At 43.6% G+C, this 18,340-nt stretch overlaps 1 protein-coding gene across 1 annotated transcript in view; it reads left to right on the top strand.

The window, feature by feature from the left end:
• Positions 1-9,440: 9,440 nt before the first annotated feature.
• The window catches only part of MYPN (myopalladin), a 1,604,598-nt gene continuing 1,595,698 nt past the window's right edge, over positions 9,441-18,340 (top strand). The window contains exon 1 of the mRNA XM_069610599.1: positions 9,441-9,723. The gene's annotated coding sequence lies outside the window, so the exon portion shown is untranslated. The remainder of the gene's footprint in view (positions 9,724-18,340) is intronic.

Raw genomic sequence — 18,340 nt, 5'->3', positions numbered from 1 at the left:
CCGTCCCTGCCCTCTTCCCGCTTAGTTTGTGCCAGCACAGCACCCGCAGGTACTGAGTTGTCCTCATCAGGTGGTGGCATGTCCTCATGCACAGGCAAGTACAATTGGTCCCACCTTCTCGGGCCTGTGCATGAGGGCCCCGCTCCATAGTGGTGTAAGCACCGGAAGTGAGTCTTCAACAAGCCAAAGGTCTGCGCAATACAGACTCTGATCCGGACTTGTGCCAGGTTGTAGTCGACCTCCTGTGGCGTCTGTGGATTCCTTAGTGGTGGTATGAGCCAAGAAAGCTGGGGTATCCAGAGTCACCTACAAGGACAAAGGTCATAGGCGTCGGTACAAGTTCATTGTGGATGTGTTGCCTGTTACAACGGCATGTGATAGTCAGTCTGTGCATACATTTCGCAAGTATTGTCAAACAAAATGATTTCCCATTGCATATGGAGACATCTACTCTAGGGTTGCATATGCTAAGTCGTGTAACATCATGCACACAGCTCACAGCCAGCACTCGTTGCTCTCAGGGTGTGTGGTTAACAGGGGAGCATGTACTGTTTCTATGTTCTATGATAATCAGTCACTTTCTTCCTTTGGCATTCAAAGTGGTTCCTGTAGTCCAATGTGTGTGTGTGAGGAGGTAGGTAGCCTGTTGATCAAACATGCATTGGTCATTTACTGCAGCATTATGACTCATGTCCTAGTCCTGAGGGTTGTAGTCTGTCATGTGTGGGGTGTGCAGGCAGATCCTGCATGTATAGGGCCTTGGGCCTTAACAGGGCATGCAATCTACATTTGTGGTGACCCCCCCAACCCCAGTGTGCTGCAATACTGGTGCAATGGCACTGATACTCACCCAATATCCAGGTCTGTTGCCCTCTGTGCCTCTCTGTGTATCCTGGCAGCATGCTGTTCCGAGGACCATGGCATCATGGGGGAACCAGGGAAGCGGGCACAGCAGTGTGTGATGATGAGATCTGGCTCACAGTTGATGTGGACATTTAGGGAGTGTTGCTGCTTCCGGTTGCGGTAGACCTCTTCCTATGCCTTGGGTGCCATCAACTCCACATGGGTGCAGTCCAGAGCTGCAATGACATTGGGATGATATTAGGGACTGAATGATGTCACAGGTGGAATATTATGGATGAGTTGGAATGTTGTTTTGTGTGAGTGTTCCACCCATGGCAGTTGATATCATGTAGCCTGGGTGGTGTCTGCCAGTGGGCTCCCTCTCGGCTCCTGTCCTAGTTCCTACTTTTGAACTGTAACCTGAAGTAACTTAATAAATTGAACTTTTCTTTCCTTACTTGAGCTGCCTCGTGAAATCAGTTATAACACTCTCCGTAAAGGGGTCTTGATTCATTTTCAATAAAAGGCATGGGTGCCAACTTTGTATTGTAACTGCAGAGAAGTCATCCCCTAGAAAATGTGAGGAAGTGTCCCAATCGATGAAGCCAAACCACTCCCTGGGAGTTTTGTGGGTGCGGGTGGTATGCTCCTCAAGAATCTTTGAACAATGGGTCAAAATGGTACATTTTACAGCACGTTTCTGCAGAAATTGCAAAGCTCGTCAGCAGTGTAGACCATCTACATTTCATCTACCGTGTTCAGCATTAGAACCTACATGACATTCTTTCCAAACACCTGGTTCTCTATTTCAATGTCTGACTTACAAAGCCCGAACTCCCACGAAGGAGCACTCTGGCAATATGGAAGCAATCAACACAGGTCTTCAGAAACGTGCATGAGTCAATTCTTCATTAAAAAGGGGGACATGTTGGCCCCACAAGGATTCAAACAGGAGTAGTGGCAACCAACTTAGGCACCGATCTGAACAACAACCACCACACAGCCTGCTGAGCTACCGCCCAAGCTTTGAGCCATGCATAACTGAAAAGCAAAATGGGGTTTCATTGCATGGCAACAGACACACGGTCACATTTAAGATGTACATCAGGAAATGAAACCCTTAAACATCTCTATGGGGAGCATGGTGGGGCTCCTATCCAGGTTGCTTAAGAGCAGATGGGGTAGTGGTCTCATTGTACTCGTGAACTCAGCACCCATGTTAAAAAGGAGCAGTTTGCCTGTAAAGTAATTTGAACCAAACTCCACGTGCAGTTCAGTTGTGTAAACAGTTTAGTGCCTATCTATAAAGCGCCCAGGTCGCCTGCTTGTAGTAAAGAGCTGCATCTATTAAGGGTTTTGGGACCCAGTTTGTACGACATGTCCCCTCTCTGTAAAGGGTCTGGAATCCAGTTTGTGTGAAACACGGTCTGTAGAGATGTTTGGATACTTTTGCTTAAACGGCTTTGTCTGAAGTGCAACGAATGGAGCCCCATGCAGCCACGGCTGCTATTTGTGTGTATCTTCGCCAGGAGTCATCGTGAGGAGAGGGCAGGAGCCCCTCCTCATGCACAGCAGCATCCAGCAACACACCACGTGCATCGGCCCTTATACCCACGGCACCGTGCAGCATCGAGAGCCACAGAAGAGCTGCTCTGCTTGGGGTAAGGTCTAAATCCCCCAACTTCACGCTGCCTCCACCTGCAACCCCGAAATTTTCGTGCCAACGGGTAGGCTTCCTCGATCCCGTACTGCCTGACCTCACAATGCCGGGCGCAGCGCGGCATGAAACCGAGGCTGAGGCCTCGTTGCTAGGATACTAGCAGCAACTTGTTCCCCTCACATCCGCCGGCAGGCGGAAGCGCCGGTCACACGAAGGCCCACATAAAGGCTCCTGTTTGCACCCTGTTCGCGTCCTGGGGCGCGACGGAGCGCCTTACTCTGCTCTCCTTTACACAAAGTATGTTCACTGGACCAGCATCTCCACCTGAATCCTGGAGGAGCAGGAGCTCCCTCCATCCACTGCAGGAGCAGCAGGCTACAGGATCGAAGCCCGCGTGCCTTGCCAGATGCAAGGTAGGCCATATGCCTCTCCCAGCTGCACTCTAGATTTCGGCAACATGATTGTTCTGTCCGCCACATTTGGTAATTGTACCCTAGCATTCTAACCCACCAGCTTGTGCCTTCTAGATTTGCGCTCTGACACACTACTGTTGTTTTCGCACACAACACTTTAGCTTTGTAGCTTTAGGCACGACTCGGAACTCAGTTTCTGCCCTACTGCATTATTAGCTTAAGTGTCCTACCCGAACCCAGGCGATGCCTAACTCCTCTTCAGCTTAAGTACTTAGTTGCTGCCACACTGCATCAGGTGTTTTGCCTTATGGTCGCCTACAGACCACATTTGATTGATTTGTGTTGTGCCTTATGGTCGCCTACAGACTACATTTGATTGATTAGTGTTGTGCCTTATGTTCGCCTACAGACCACATTTGATTGATTTGTGTTGTGCCTTATGGTCGCCTACAGACCACATTTGATTGATTTGTGTTGTGCCTTATGGTCGCCTACAGACCACATTTGATTGATTTGTGTTGTGCCTTATGGTCGCCTACAGACCACATTTGATTGATTTGTGTTGTGCCTTATGGTCGCCTACAAGACCACATTTGATTGATTTGTGTTGTGCCTTATGGTCGCCTACAGACTACACTTGATTGATTAGTGTTGTGCCTTATGGTCGCCTACAGACCACATTTGATTGATTTGTGTCGTGCCTTATGGTCGCCTACAGTGTAAATTTGATTGATTAGTGTTGTGCCCTATGGTCGCCTACAGACCACATTTGATTGATTTGTGTTGTGCCTATGGTCGCTAATAGACCACATTTGCAACCCCTGCTTACTAGCAACACTGCCCACATCATGTATTGGTGCCTATCTACTCTCATCCACCTACTGTATATCTACACTAGACGTTGGACTAGTCAACCTAATCCATTTCCTAGTCAAGACACTTACACCTGCACACGCATGTTAACCACCACCCTCGCCACGTGGCCTAGTACCATGACACCTGCTAACCCGTATTTGGATGATCCAGCACTCTGGGTACGCCACTTTGCTACCAGACCAACACCTAACCAACCTTGTACTACGGCTATTAGAAACACTAGATTGAATTCTAGAACTAGCCCACCTACCTTTCCATGATCCCACCACCCTAGCATTTCTAATAGAAACATTAGATTGAATTCTAAAACTAGCCTACCTACCTTTCCATGCTCTTTCCACCCTAGCATCTTAACCAGAAACTTTAGATTAAGAGCCTGCAGCATGAAACATTCGCATACTGACCACAACCCTGCCAATTCGATCACTGACTCAGTCAAGTTAGCCCATACCCATTTGCACGACCTACCTATACCACCTGAAAAATCTTCCCAAAAAGACAAACTCATTAAAGCAGCTTTGGTGAATGCTAGGTCTCTTCCTGCCCATGCTCTCGACATCGCTGACTTTATATCTCACGAAAAGCTCGATGATCTCGCAGTCACGGAAACTTGGCTTAATGCTGCCTCCGATCCATCTCTGGCCCTTGCTATACCTAATGATTATGCTATTATTAGATGCGACAGAAACACCACTCTAATGAAGGGAGGTGGACTCGCCATCATATTCAGAAATACATTCGACATCAAAGTCATCCAGGACGCTCATATCCCCTCTGCTGAATCCTTGTCTATTAAGCTACCTCTATCACCTAACCACACGGCAACTTTGCACCTTATTTACCGACCACCAGGTCCCATCTCCTCCTTTATAGAGGACATTGCATCACTCATAACCACAGATACCAAACCCAACTCTCAAACGATCTTACTTGGGGACTTTAATCTTGGTTTTAACGACCCTAAGAACACTAACGCCCATGACCTAGCTAACACCTTATCGGATTTGGGTCACACGCACATTATTCACGAGCCCACTCATATCAAAGGCAGAACACTGGACTGGATCACTCACCTCAATTGCTCTATTGACCTTCTATCCAATGACCCATGCATTTGGTCAGATCATCACAAAATAACCTTCTCTATCAAAGCCAATACACCTCACCTGGCGCCTATCATCGCCCCAGCGACCAGCACAAGAAATAAGAAAGATATTACACCTGACAAACTCTTACCCATACTACTCCCCATCCTGAAAAATATCGACTCAGAGGCTGACCCCACAGTCTCAGTGGATATCTACAACCAGGCTATACTTAAAGCACTGAACACCATTGCCCCCCTAAAATTGCGGAAACCCAAACCACAGCGTCACCTTAACACTTGGTTCACGCCGCAGCTAAGATAATTACGCAAAGCTAAGAGAACCGCAGAGTCACATTGGAAAAAGCATCCCACAGCATCCAATAAGACTGAGCTAACCCTAGCCTCCTCTAGTTACAAAGAAGCCATCTTTCTTGCTAAAAAGGACACATATAACAAAAGGATTACACAAGCGGAATCCAACACAAAGGAACTCTTTAAGATTTTGAAAGAACTAGAATCCCCCATTGCCCCCATAGACAAATGTGTTACAGATGCACTATGGTGTAGTAATATTCAGAAGGCTTTATTAGATAAAATAGCTCGCCTACAATCTAAAATCAACGCAAAAAAATCCCTGGTACTTGCTGACCCGGACTGCAAACAATTACCTAACAAATCACCTACCTTTAAGTCAACTTGTAAACCTTCCAGCTTCTCACCCCTCTCAATCTGGGAAGTAGAAAACATCATCAGGAAACTTAAACCTTCAAATTGCCAAGGTGATGCCTGCCCTGCCCCGATCATCAAAGCTGCTGCGCACGACCTGGCACCATTCATATCCAACCTCATCAATGCCTCCTTCAAAACTGGAGTAGTACCTGATAACCTAAAAGATGTGTGGGTCATCCCACTCCTTAAAAAACCTACTCTTGATCCAGCCAACCCGTCTAACTATAGACCGATAACAACTGTACCTTTCTTATTAAAAATACTGGATAGAGCAGTCTATTTACAAATACAGGCCTACTTAGAATCAAACAATCTCCTAGGATTTAGGCAGTCAGGTTTCCGACCGAGACACGGTACGGAAACTGCATTAATAGATCTCACTACCCAGATCCAAATCCTGAAAGACAATGGTAAACTTGCACTCCTCTTATTGCTTGATCTGTCAGCAGCTTTTGACCTGGTCAACCATCAAACACTCTGTCACCACTTGAAAACTGCAGAACACTTCTCAGACGCAGCCACGGCCTGGATCAGTTCCTTCTTGGCGAACAGAACCATGAGGGTCTTCTCTCCCACTGATTCTGCTGAACCTTCACCAGTACCCTGTGGAGTCCCGCAAGGCTCTTGAGTGTCCCCGACACTCTATAATATGTTCACAAAGCCCCTCTTTGATATCGTTGACTATCTGGGTGTCACATATACCAATTACGCGGACGACACCCAGATACTCATTCCTATCTCGGGGAACTATGAAACAGACAGCAAAACCCTTAATGAAATCTACTCAGTAATTCAAGCATGGATGGCACATCATGGACTCTGTCTCAATGACGAAAAAACCGAGTTGATCATCCTTGGCACTCACGCCAAACTCAAAAATCTCAATCCCGCATTTAAATCCTTCACCATAGATGGCAATCTCATCCCCATGTCAAATAAAACCAAAACCCTTGGGGTTTACATCGATGCCACCTTATCCTTCTCCAAACAAACTAATGCAGTAGCATCATCAGCCGCTTACACCTGCAAGCTGATCACTGCATGTAGGCCGTTCATCTCCTCACCCAATTGCATTACTCTTGCTAGAGCATTAGTCCTATCCAAGATAGACTATTGTAATGCCCTTTACTTAGGCACTAGCTACAAAAATATCAACAAACTGCAAGTAATTCAAAATAATGCCATCAGAGCTGCCCTCAACATCCCCAAAAAGATGCACATGTCGGAGACCAGACACAAACTACGTTGGCTTCCAGTCAAGCACAGAATATCCCTTAAAACTCTGGCCCTTACACATAAAGCCAGGGCCAACCTTGCACCAGCCTACCTCACCAACCAACTTACACCTCACACTCCTTCAAGACCACTTAGAGCAGCACAAGCTAACACTATGTCCATACCGAGATTTAAACTTCATAACTCGGGTGGTGCTAGCTTCCCTGTACAAGCCTCTAAATTATGGAACACAATACCTGCGCTTTTGCGAGCAGAACCTTCATTTAACCTATTTAAACATAACACGAAGTGTTGGCTTCACAACATGGACTCTATGACAGCCTAACCGCCTGATCGCAGCATGATCGACTGTCACTGGCACACTTTTGTAATTAATGTACTTATACTAGACTATGTATATATGCATTTGCATGACTAAGTTTGTACCCACCTGTAACTGCAATGTAACGTAACCCTTATTGACTGCTTTCAATTGCAACTGTAACCAGATCTAACTTATGCGCCCGTATGCCCCTGGGCCTGGCTGCGCTTTATAAATAAATAAATACAAAATACGAAAGCAGAATGATTGCAGTACAGCTTGCTCTGTAAAGCGCTTTGAACAACAGTCTATATACCCGCTTCTGGACACGAATCTGTTAACTGGCAGAGTCTGGTTACTATAGTCTTGCTCATTGCAGGGGATTCTGAAGTGCGACAAAAGACGGTAGTAAAATACCCTGTGCCAGTCAGTGCTAGTCATTGGGTCAGATTTTCGCACATCTGAGATCCAGCAAAAATGTCACACCCGGAACTCGTTCTGCACCCTTTAATGTAGTAGATTTGTTTTTGCTGCAGACAACTAGACAACGGGAACGTCTTGTGAGAGCACTGGTGAATATGCTTGTTAAGATTGTACTCTGCATTAAATAAATATTCAAGTACAGCTTTGCACCTTCTATAATTTGCTTGCAATATTATTTGAAAGGCTGCTCCTTTCTTGTTTCATTTTCCCGTTGTTAAATATGTATTTTTTTTAACTATTTGTATTTAATCAAGAAAATAGCTTTTTTACAAAATTGAGGGGTACTGTCAATCAATTAATCTCTATCTTGCAGTTCTTAGAGTTCTGAAGTCCAATTCTAAGGTATGTATTAATAAATCTCCTGAAATGGAAATGGGAGGGGCGGGCGGTGAGAAAATCTGAGCGCCCCTAATTTACAACAACCCTGCGCCGATGGGATGCTACAGTTAATAATTTCCGTTTCCAGCACTGGTGTTAGCTGCACAAGATTGCTGTGAGAATGAAGGTGGGCGGTTTAGGAACAGTTGCACTAATTGCTAATTTCGCATGTGGTTGTGTCCATATTCTTTGTGCATCCGTTATCCCTGCATACTCGTAAAACATGCATAGGTGGTCATTGGGTCGTGGCCATTGTCGTGTTTTATGATTCAAGAGGATAAACACAAGTGCCAACATTGTGCATTCCAGAGATGCAAGTCTGCTCCTGGTTTTCACTTTGCCTTCTGGGACTTGTAGTCCGTGATTTATAATGGGGAACTCCATTATTAAAATTCACAGAATACAAAGTTAAAACCAGAAGTTGACTAACATCTCTCAAATAAAATGGGTAATTTTGCCATGTATGTAAGCAGGGACGAATGTGTTATCCCATCTTTCTATAAGCATAGTCTTCAGTTTGAGTAGTCGAGCCCATACATTTATCAGTTAACCCCTTTGCACCCTCAAATCAGGCCAGCACCAGCATTGTTTGACATCCTTTGCCAGTGGAATATGATGGCAAGTGTGTGTGCATATTTGTTTCGTGCGCCAAACTATGAGGGCAGCACTCAATAATGGCTCCTCAGAAAGACACCCTTTTCATCTTGTGAGCACAGCAAACGTGCAAGGTACAACAAGCATGGACAATGTCAACAGTTTTTGTTTTTGTGTAGGCATGGGAAAGGTATTTGCCAGGAACTGCCATAGTGGTATTAACTAGCCATCAATAGTAGCAGCTGCAAAATGGTGCGAGCACCTGGGTACATAATACAAGTGCCTGACAAATGCCTAATACTTATACACAAGCCACAACTATTGGCTTTGTCAATGCGTGTTTGTAGTGGCAAGCATGTCCGTGTGTCCCTGGAGTGGTGCCGCGCCCTCATATTGTGAGGCGACAGACAAGGAACAGTGCGACTGAGTGTAATGAAGATTACAATTTCGTGATCGGTTTCACGCCTTGTTATAATAAAAGCCACATCTTCTATCCCAAAAGCCATGAAGATGGAGGTCGTTTTTCAAGCATATTCTTGTATAATAAACTAACAGGCACCGACAGTAAAGCATTGTGCATGCTCTAGAATTCATCAGTCCTTTTCTGAATCCAATAAAGAAGTCATTTTAAGTAGAAATTCCTGTTTTAATTTTTATTTCTATCGGTATCCAAACGCACCTAACACAGTTTTTTTTATAATGATGGATTGCTACAGTGTTGCAATCCGTCACTACTTCCTTCCTACGTACACACGGGGTCTCGCTATTTGTATAGATGACTTTCTCACTCTCAGATTAAGTTGCACGGGCTGTTGGAGCAGAGCAATAGTCCCCATTTGCTCGATGACTTGCTGGCCAATGGAGTGAAACGCTTCACGGCCACATGCTCCACAGAGCCTAAAATAACTTCAGACCTGCAAGCTGACAAATGGCAATGCTGTGGCCGACGTCGCAGATCCCCACAGAGGCTCCCAGCAACCATTTCCCCGGAAAGTAAAACATACTCTGGTGCTTTTTTGCCTTTCTTCAAGGATTACTGACCACCACGTCGTGACTGGTACACGCCGGATAATCGCTCTCGGAGAGTGGCGCGCCTGCCATTATCATCGGACTGAATTAAAAGGTAAGGTTCGCCCTTGTTCGATCTCTATTGTGACAGGATAAAAAAAAAAAACATTTGTCATGGCAGACTAATAATCGCTGCATGTCAACAAGTAAACAACTCGTGGGATGCTTCACATGGGCCGTAAAGTAACATGTTCCCAGGTTTGCTTTAAGTAACAGCAGTGCTTTGAATTGGCAACCTGTTTCACAGGATGGGCGAGTTGCCTTCGTTGCTGGTGCGTTTGTCGGCAATTTTTCCCAAAGCCCCCAGAGAAGACTGTCCATAATGATCTCGCCACGCACTTGTTGCATCTGACCCTCTTTCAATATTCCAGTTATAGCTTACATGTCCCTCTGAGTTCCCAAAACATGGCCCACGCCTTGCATTGGCTTTTTGTCCTGTAAAATAACACTGTGCTATATTTAGAGGCGGGTGAGCTGCTCTCCGAATTGATGTGAACAACAGCTGCAGGGACAGGTTTGCTAGAAGAGCGTCGAGGATTCTCTGCATTTCCTGGCCTACTTTATCAGGGTCGTGCAAGGAACCCCTTAACTGCCATTAACACATCTTTGGCCCAATTCATGGCAACATTAGGCATGAACGGATCAGCTGCCTCGACCCACATGCCTGGTGCAAACGTGTTGCCTTGGAGCGAATACGTGTTGTTTGAACTACTGAAACAAGTATGTAACATTTGCCAACTCACAACATCGGTAAACTGAAAGGGATGATTACATAGACATGGCAAGTGTATTCATTCTCCTACAACTTAATTCACTAGTTCAGCCCTTTTTACTATTGACTGTTTCTGGCCTGTGCAAAAACTTTCATTATTTTAGGCCCTTTCCTTACAAAGGCACCATCATGGAACACATATACTGTGTCATTTGCATTTAATTTATGTTTTATTTAATTTTCTTTTCTGTAGTACCAAGTCAATAAATAAATAAGAACTGTCGTTTCATTGTAGAACGTTTACTAACACAATGAATGGACCCACAATGCAACAACAGACTAACAACACATAACCCGCGCACAACAGCACATGGGAAGTTACACTGACCTGGAAACCGCACCTAAGCTCAGTGAACGGTACAAACCGAACTGAAGCCACCAACAGGACATCACATCTCTCACAATATGTGAAACACGTTTATTCAGAAACATGTCAACAGCAATGCAGCAGTGCCATATATTTTTTTTTCTTGGTTCTCCTCGTTCATTAAAAGCCTTGGGTCAAAAAAGAGCATGGGGGCCAAGAAGGGGTGGGGAAACCATCTTTCAGTTCAAGCAACAAACAAAATCATGTAAGTAAAAATGCATAAAGTAAGTGGTTTGTGACGAATACTAGGAAAATCATTAGATTGCAGTAAATACATCTAGGTCTATAGGAATTTTGGAATCTCATTCCTTGCATTAGCAAGCGTGCACTCAAGCACGGCTTGGAGCGCCCGACAAATGGGACAGTGAGTACCACAATTGATAGAGGGAACAGAGCCCTTTAGTACTATACTACGATGAAATGAGTGGATATTAGCAGTAATAGATGGCTTGTGATGCCGAAGCGATAAACACTCCATACTGACCTTCTGGACATAACAACTTTTTGTATGAGGTACGCAATGGTTACATAGCAAGGAAATTCAAGAGTAGGTTCATGGATAATGAGAGCCTTCGAAGGTTGAATTGTCATTTAATAACTGTGTGGTGCATAACAGCACCGACGAAGAGCAAATAGCTTGAAACATGTCTCGGCTTGGGATATTAGTATATATTTACTGAATAAACACAATACATTTCTACTTGTATAATCTGTGAAAGTTTGGCGCATGCGCTTACCCAATTGCTCGTCTAATTGATGACAAACGAATTGGCAATGAAAGCACACCTTATAAAGTATGATAAGTGTAAATCGATGATAGATGTCCCCTAGCAGGCTAGAGTCAAGTCTAAGGAAAGTGAAAATAAAACAAAGGCTTCTGATGCGTCATGACTAATTTATATTTAAAAAACTGATCATGCTTCCGGCCCCCCGTTGGATTTTTTGTGATGAATTTTTCAATTTTTATTTTTGAGCAGTGTGACTTTTTTCTGACTATTGCATGTGTTCGCTGCACATTTTTCATTTTAAACTTTATTGAATAGAACAGTAGAACATAAGATTAACTGCAGCCAAGACCTAAGGTTAAAAAGAAAATAACCTCATAACCTTCCCTCAACATAGTATACAAGTGGAATAGCAAGTCTTGCACCCATCTAGAAACCCACCCTATTTCAAGAATACATGTCTTTAATAAAAATGCAACATTTCCCTCACATAGCATTAAAGCCGTGGAAAAGATTGAATTAATTTAGGTCGTTGGATAGAAGCACATTCAGTTTATTCCTACACATATTGAATACATGGAAGCCATGTAGCCCTATACCTTTTAAAGTTGCAGTTATCCGATCCATGTATATGGCACTCCATATATTTTTCCACCAAATCTGAATATGAGTAGGACTAGAGCTTTTCTAAAATCGTGCAAATGAGTCAAGCGGCTAAAGACATCTGAATAACAAGTTTCGATTGAGGACCTGCCAACCTATAATAATGATCAGAATCAATATCTCCCAGCAGCACAACATTGTGGGTTCCTTGGAAATTCGAGTTTAGCAATTTGCTTAACACACTCCAAGATCAAGTGCCAAGAAGGCTGGTTCATGCAGCATGAACAAAGTACCTCTGACTGAGAGATATCTGCAACAAAATCTCAACACTGTGGGTGTTTAGTCTAGACTGACTGAATCTCCAAAGAGCACACTCTAAAGGAGCACCCCAGAAAGGCTCCTCCTGTCCAGACTATGCTATTTTTTGTGAAAGAGGATTTATTCATTCATAAGATATTTTTAATTGTGCTGTCTATAAATATTAATTAAGGTCCGCGGCACCCAGGACACTATTGTACCTGCTCACCATTAAAAAATAAAATGGAAAGTTTTCCATTGGAAAAGCTGAAACCCCTACGTGGGAACCTGAATGGGAGCATTTGAAAAATATGTAAAATCCTAAGAATCAAATTCATCTTGATGGCCATGATTCGGTGCAATTAACCCATTTATTGAGATTGCCACCTCGCTAGGTCCCACAAGGAAGTTTACACTAGCGGGCCACGCTATCTTTGTATCATGTAGATGGGAAACATGATGCCAGCTTGTCTTCTAAATATGGGCAACATGTGTTTTCACAGTGAAACAAATAAAGAGTTCAGAAAGTAATTATATCCTTCATTGGGTAAGAAATAGTCAATAAAATAGATTTATTACACTTACCTATGTACCCAGCTGCTCTTTCAAATGACAAGTTCTTGCATGAAAGCCAGAAGAGAACACAGAGGGTCTTTAACATAAATAAATGTCCTCAGAAACTATATATAATAACCCATCATTGCGTCGGATCCTCTAAGAAAAGGGCTTCATGACCAAATGAGTGAGGGTGAGAAATAGAGGTGAAAACCCTGGCATTTTACCCCTTTAAACTATGAGAGGCTCAGAAAACAGACCATTTATTTTGATATAGGCAGACTGGGGGACATAATTGGCCAAAATAAATTGGGAGATCTTGGGATCAAAGCTGAAAGTTTCTAGAATCTGAGCTATAACAGTCCACATAGACTAACACCTTTTCAGTCTTGACTGAGAGGATGGAGAAGGATAATTTGTCACAATGGACTCTCTCTATATTGTCAATCACCTGCCTTACATTATCCTGGGTCTATGTGCCTATAATAAAACCCATCTCATCAGAAACGTAGAGTAAATATGAATATCTAGATTCAAGACCACTATGGGCCTATAAAAAGACATAAGACAATCCGCAGCAGGTTTTAATAAGAAAAATAATGATGATTCACGTGCTGAAGGTGAAAGAGACTGAGGGCCTGATCACGAGTTGGGTGATAGCCCTTACATGCAGTGGTAATGCTAATACTGCTGCATTTAAGGGCTGGCATGATCACGGGTTAGGCGCTAAATGGGCTGTGTTACCTCCAGCAAAAAGCTGGAGGTGAAAATCCCATTTAGCACCCCGTTTTCAGCGCAATTACCGCCAGCGTTATTAGCACCTGGTAATTGCATGTTGGACCCAATGGGAAATGGGGACTTTCCATTATCGCCCAAACCATGATCCGGCACTGATAGCGCCGGATCAGGTGGCGCTAATGCTGTTAACGCTGGGCTGCCAGGATACCGCCCAATTCGTGGTCAGGCCCTTAGAATGTAGAAAACTTAAAGAGGCAAACCATTTGCTAAATCAGCACATCACTACATAAAAAAAGAACATAAAAAAAATAAACCTGGGCCTTTTTGTGATTTGGGGAAATCTTTATTCATCCGTCAAATATTCTCTTCCATCACCTTCACTTCACAGGCCTCTTTCAACTCTGCGGGAATGATAGGAAGCTCGATAGCCCTTAAATATGGCGTGAGAGGTCTTGTCTGGGGAGCCCTGTAAAGCGGGAAAATAAGTATTTTGCTAAACATGTCTAATTGTTCCTTATCCCATGCACATCATTTGCCATCGTTGTCCCTTAAGAAGGTGATCCAGTTTCAAGTTTGAGTATGCCAGGATTATATTACCTTTATATCACAGATGGCCTCAAGAAAATATGAACTCGCAAAGACAGTTCAAGTTTCTTTTTTACATCTAGTCAAGGTCCTCTCTAAGGGCCGTCCATCTATCTCTCATCTAGTGAAGGCCATTCCCTCCCTAACCCAGGGGTCACTCAACCCTAGGATTGATACTAGAAATTGATAACCCCGGCTATCTATGAATCTGTCTGTCAGGTTTTGATGGCCTAAAGGCAAACACCTTATCTAAACTACCTCTGGCAACAATTCAGGGGGTCCCTGACCTAAGTTCCCCAATTCATTATACAACATAAAGGATGATGCCTTCCAGAGACTCATGCTTCAGGTTGTCATTTCCTTCTCTGCCCGGGTATTCTTCTCCCTATGTTTCTCTGTTATTCTCTGTTTCTTCCTCTTCACTACTACTCAACCCAATGTCTCTTCTCTCTCTCTCTCTCTCTCTCTCTCTCTCTCTCTCTCTCTCTCTCTCTCTCTCTCTCTCTCTCTCTCTCTCTCTCTCTCTCTCTCTCTCTCTCTCTCTCTCTCTCTCTCTCTCTCTCTCTCTCTCTCTCCCCCACAATTCCCATTCTATTCCTCCAATATACCTGTCTATGTCACCTACGCCACCCTCTGATCTTACTCTCTAATTCTCTCACTCCCTGCTCCATACTGATACTACTCTCCTGCTCTACAGTATCCCTACTCTCACTTCTATAAATTATTACTCCACACTCTCCATACTACGACTGCTCTCGTTCCACCGACACCGTCTGCCACAGTCACGCTCCATTCACTTTCCTAGTCCCCCTCTCACCACGCCCTACTCTCTCTCTATCAGTCTCACTCACTTTGTATGCACACTGAATCCAAAGTACCACTTTCTCACACCACTGAACACCTCACCTTGCACATTACTACAGAAATACTCCTCCGCTTGATCCTTCCTCCGCCTGTTCCCTTCCTCCTCCTTTTTCTCCCTTGACCTCTCTCATCTAAGCCACACATTCCTGACTCCTGTGCCACTTTTATCCTCACCTTCTTCCCCCTCCATTGGCTGTCTTCCTCAGATGGTTCCCCTGACAAACCACTGTCTGTTCTTTTCCTAGGGGAGGTACAATCAGCATGAAAACATGCAAACGGGGTCTTAAGCTCGGCTCCTTTCTCGTACGTGGGTCCAGAGGTTTCAAACAATGCTGGCCCACTGTATTCAAAGTCCCAGTTTGTGTGAGGACTTTTCAGCAGGTTTGAGATGCCTATTTGAGGAGGGAACTGCTCCACAGACCCCTTGCAGGTGGGTAGACTATCTCTAAGGGTGTGAACATTGCTAGAGCGCTCTGCACACTCATGAGTGCTGGGGTTGTGATGGTGGCGGTTGCATATCGGGTGGGCTTCATTCTACTGCCGCACAGTTTTTCCTGTGTCCAGTCTGCTCTTTATCTTCTCTCTCACGGTCTGGTTTGTTTGCTTGCTGATTGACAGTTAAGGCTGCTGGTACTGGAAGCCCTATGGGACAAACAGAAATAAACTAATCACAATGCAGCAATTCCGTTATGGGGTGATCGACAGTGGTACTATTTTCAAACATGTAAGCAGATGAAGAAGGGATAGGAACTGGGGGCCACCCCACGTCCATACCCCGCCTCTGGGCCAAGGCTGGCTCTGGGAATCCTCATGGTAGGCCACCCACCCCAGGCTGAGAGGGGTCTCCATTGTGACTTGACTGGGCCAGGTCTCCAACCCCGTCACATTTATTTGAATGTGCGTAATGAATCATTTTTGTTTTAACAAGGAATACACCATATAATTGTCATGCAAAGATGACAGTCCTGCTCTGTAAACCTCAAGCAAGGATTTTGCTAATCCTTTTGGATTAGCAAAAACCATTGTTACTAGGATGCAACCATAAGTGCAGCAACTTTGACTAACAGCGTCTCTCTCAGTTTAGCCCTGTCTATTTTATATGCTGTGACTACACTAACACAGTTTTCCCTCTGATGACTGCTTTAAATGCATCCCATAAAGTAGAGCCGGAGACCTGTCCGTCCTCATTTTCTAAAAAAAATAGTCTGTGATTTGTTCAGAGAGAAAAGATACTATTTTGGGATACTCCAAACGTTAATCGTAAATTTGACATTTAATGTGTCTCCAACTGGCTTACCTAGGCCCAACCTGAGAAAAATCCAAGAATGATCAGTAAAGGAATGTGGGAGTATGCATGAGTGTATGATGTTTCTAAGTAATGAGCTTGATTCTAAAAAGTTGTCTATGCAAGCATACATTCGATGGACATGCAAATAATAAGAATATACCCTCTTTGAGGTGTGAAACAAATGCGAGATATCTCTGAATATGAAATTAGACGTAATGTTTTACAATGTTACGGTCCAAGGAGATTCTGAGTGTGTTGATTGATTGGATTTATCTAGAGCATCATCCACAAGAACATGGAGATCACCTCCAATACTCAAAGCACCCCTTCAGAATGACAACATCCTTTGAAGCAATTTAGTACAAAAATCATCATGTTGGCCATTTGGACTGTAGATCAAAAGTGCCATGAGGGCTCTATCCATCATTTGTACTTGTAATCTCACCTCTCCAGTGGGTCCTTGGACTTTATACTCAGGTTTACCCATAAAGTGCTTGGCTAAGAAATGTACCACTCCTTGCTTTGTTTGTAGAAGATGTAGCAAGATATTGGAAGGAAAATAATCAAAAGTTTTGTCTATGGCATTGGTGGACAACATGGGGCCCTACAACTGTTTTGGCCTACAACTCTTTTGATCCTTTACCATTGACTAGGTATGATGGGAGTTGTAGGCCAAAACATCTGCAGGGCTGCAGATTGCGCACCAATGTTCTCTTGTGATCAGATCCCAACTTATGAATCTCTTGTGGGCAAGGAGGGTGAAATCAGGCAGCTAATTATGTAAATCCTATAAAACAGCTCTCTCTTTGAAAGGGGAGTTTTAACCTTGTGTAATTAGGGAGATTAACTATAAGGAGGAGGCCATTCCAAAGGGTGTAACATTATCTCCAAAGACTAATGGACAAAATAATTATCCGAATTGCAATACAGTTTATAGTGGGAGGAAGGCAAACCACAGTTTAACTTCAAGTGAATCACAAAAATTAATTAAACCAAAAACAAACTCCAAACCTTTAAATTAATAAATCCCACAACCGTAAATCACACAGGTGAGAATGCTTGCAAGGAAATAACGGTTCCATTTGATGATAACTTATTAAATAATAACAAAAACCTTTAAAACTAATTATAAATAATGAAAACATATCAAATTGTGTTCTCTTTTTAAATTGGGAGTCCCCCAAACACCTCATTTCCCAAGCTTTATTGCCCTCCCAGTCCCCCCACCCGTTTTAATTCCTTACCTCACCCTCGATACATACTTTTAGTAAAAGAGTGATATTTTTTCGTTATGTATTATTCATTATAAAAGTTATTCGTTATTTTCATTTAGTTATCACTGTATACTGGAAATAACGCCTATACACATTTAAGGCGAGAAAAAAGACCACCTGCAGGATTCCTAAAAGTAATTTCATGCTATTGGTGAATATAATTGGGCATGGAGCTCAAAGCCCAAAGCGGAACAGGGAGGAGCCCTTAAGCATAAACAATGAGAGCATAGGGGTTACATCCCTGAGGCTAAAACCAACATTAGAGTAATGTAAAGTTAGGATAGAAACAAAGACTACTGCATCTCTTAAAAGGTGCCTATGTCAGGAAACAAAATTCAATCATATTCACCCATAGCAAGGCACACTTGTAAGACAAAGGTGACATAAGTAGATAGGTTCTGCACATTCATTTAGCACCTGGCTCTTGGGACCTCTCTCTTCTGGATGCAGACGGCCTTCTCGGTTGAATTCTACTGGGTCTTGTGTGAGGTCTACCCCTCGAGTTCAAATGTTTTGTATGGACCATCTGAGGCTAACACATTAGAAGTCACCTGATCAATACCAAAGATAGTCTCTGCATACATTTTATATGCAGGTTGGTGTG

Source organism: Ambystoma mexicanum, chromosome 8 (genome assembly GCF_040938575.1).
Source record: "Ambystoma mexicanum isolate Mex_15411 chromosome 8, UKY_AmexF1_1, whole genome shotgun sequence".
Lineage (NCBI taxonomy): Eukaryota > Metazoa > Chordata > Amphibia > Caudata > Ambystomatidae > Ambystoma > Ambystoma mexicanum.
The sequence above is the reverse complement of the archived record's forward strand: the minus strand, read 5'-3'. Positions and strand labels throughout refer to the sequence as shown.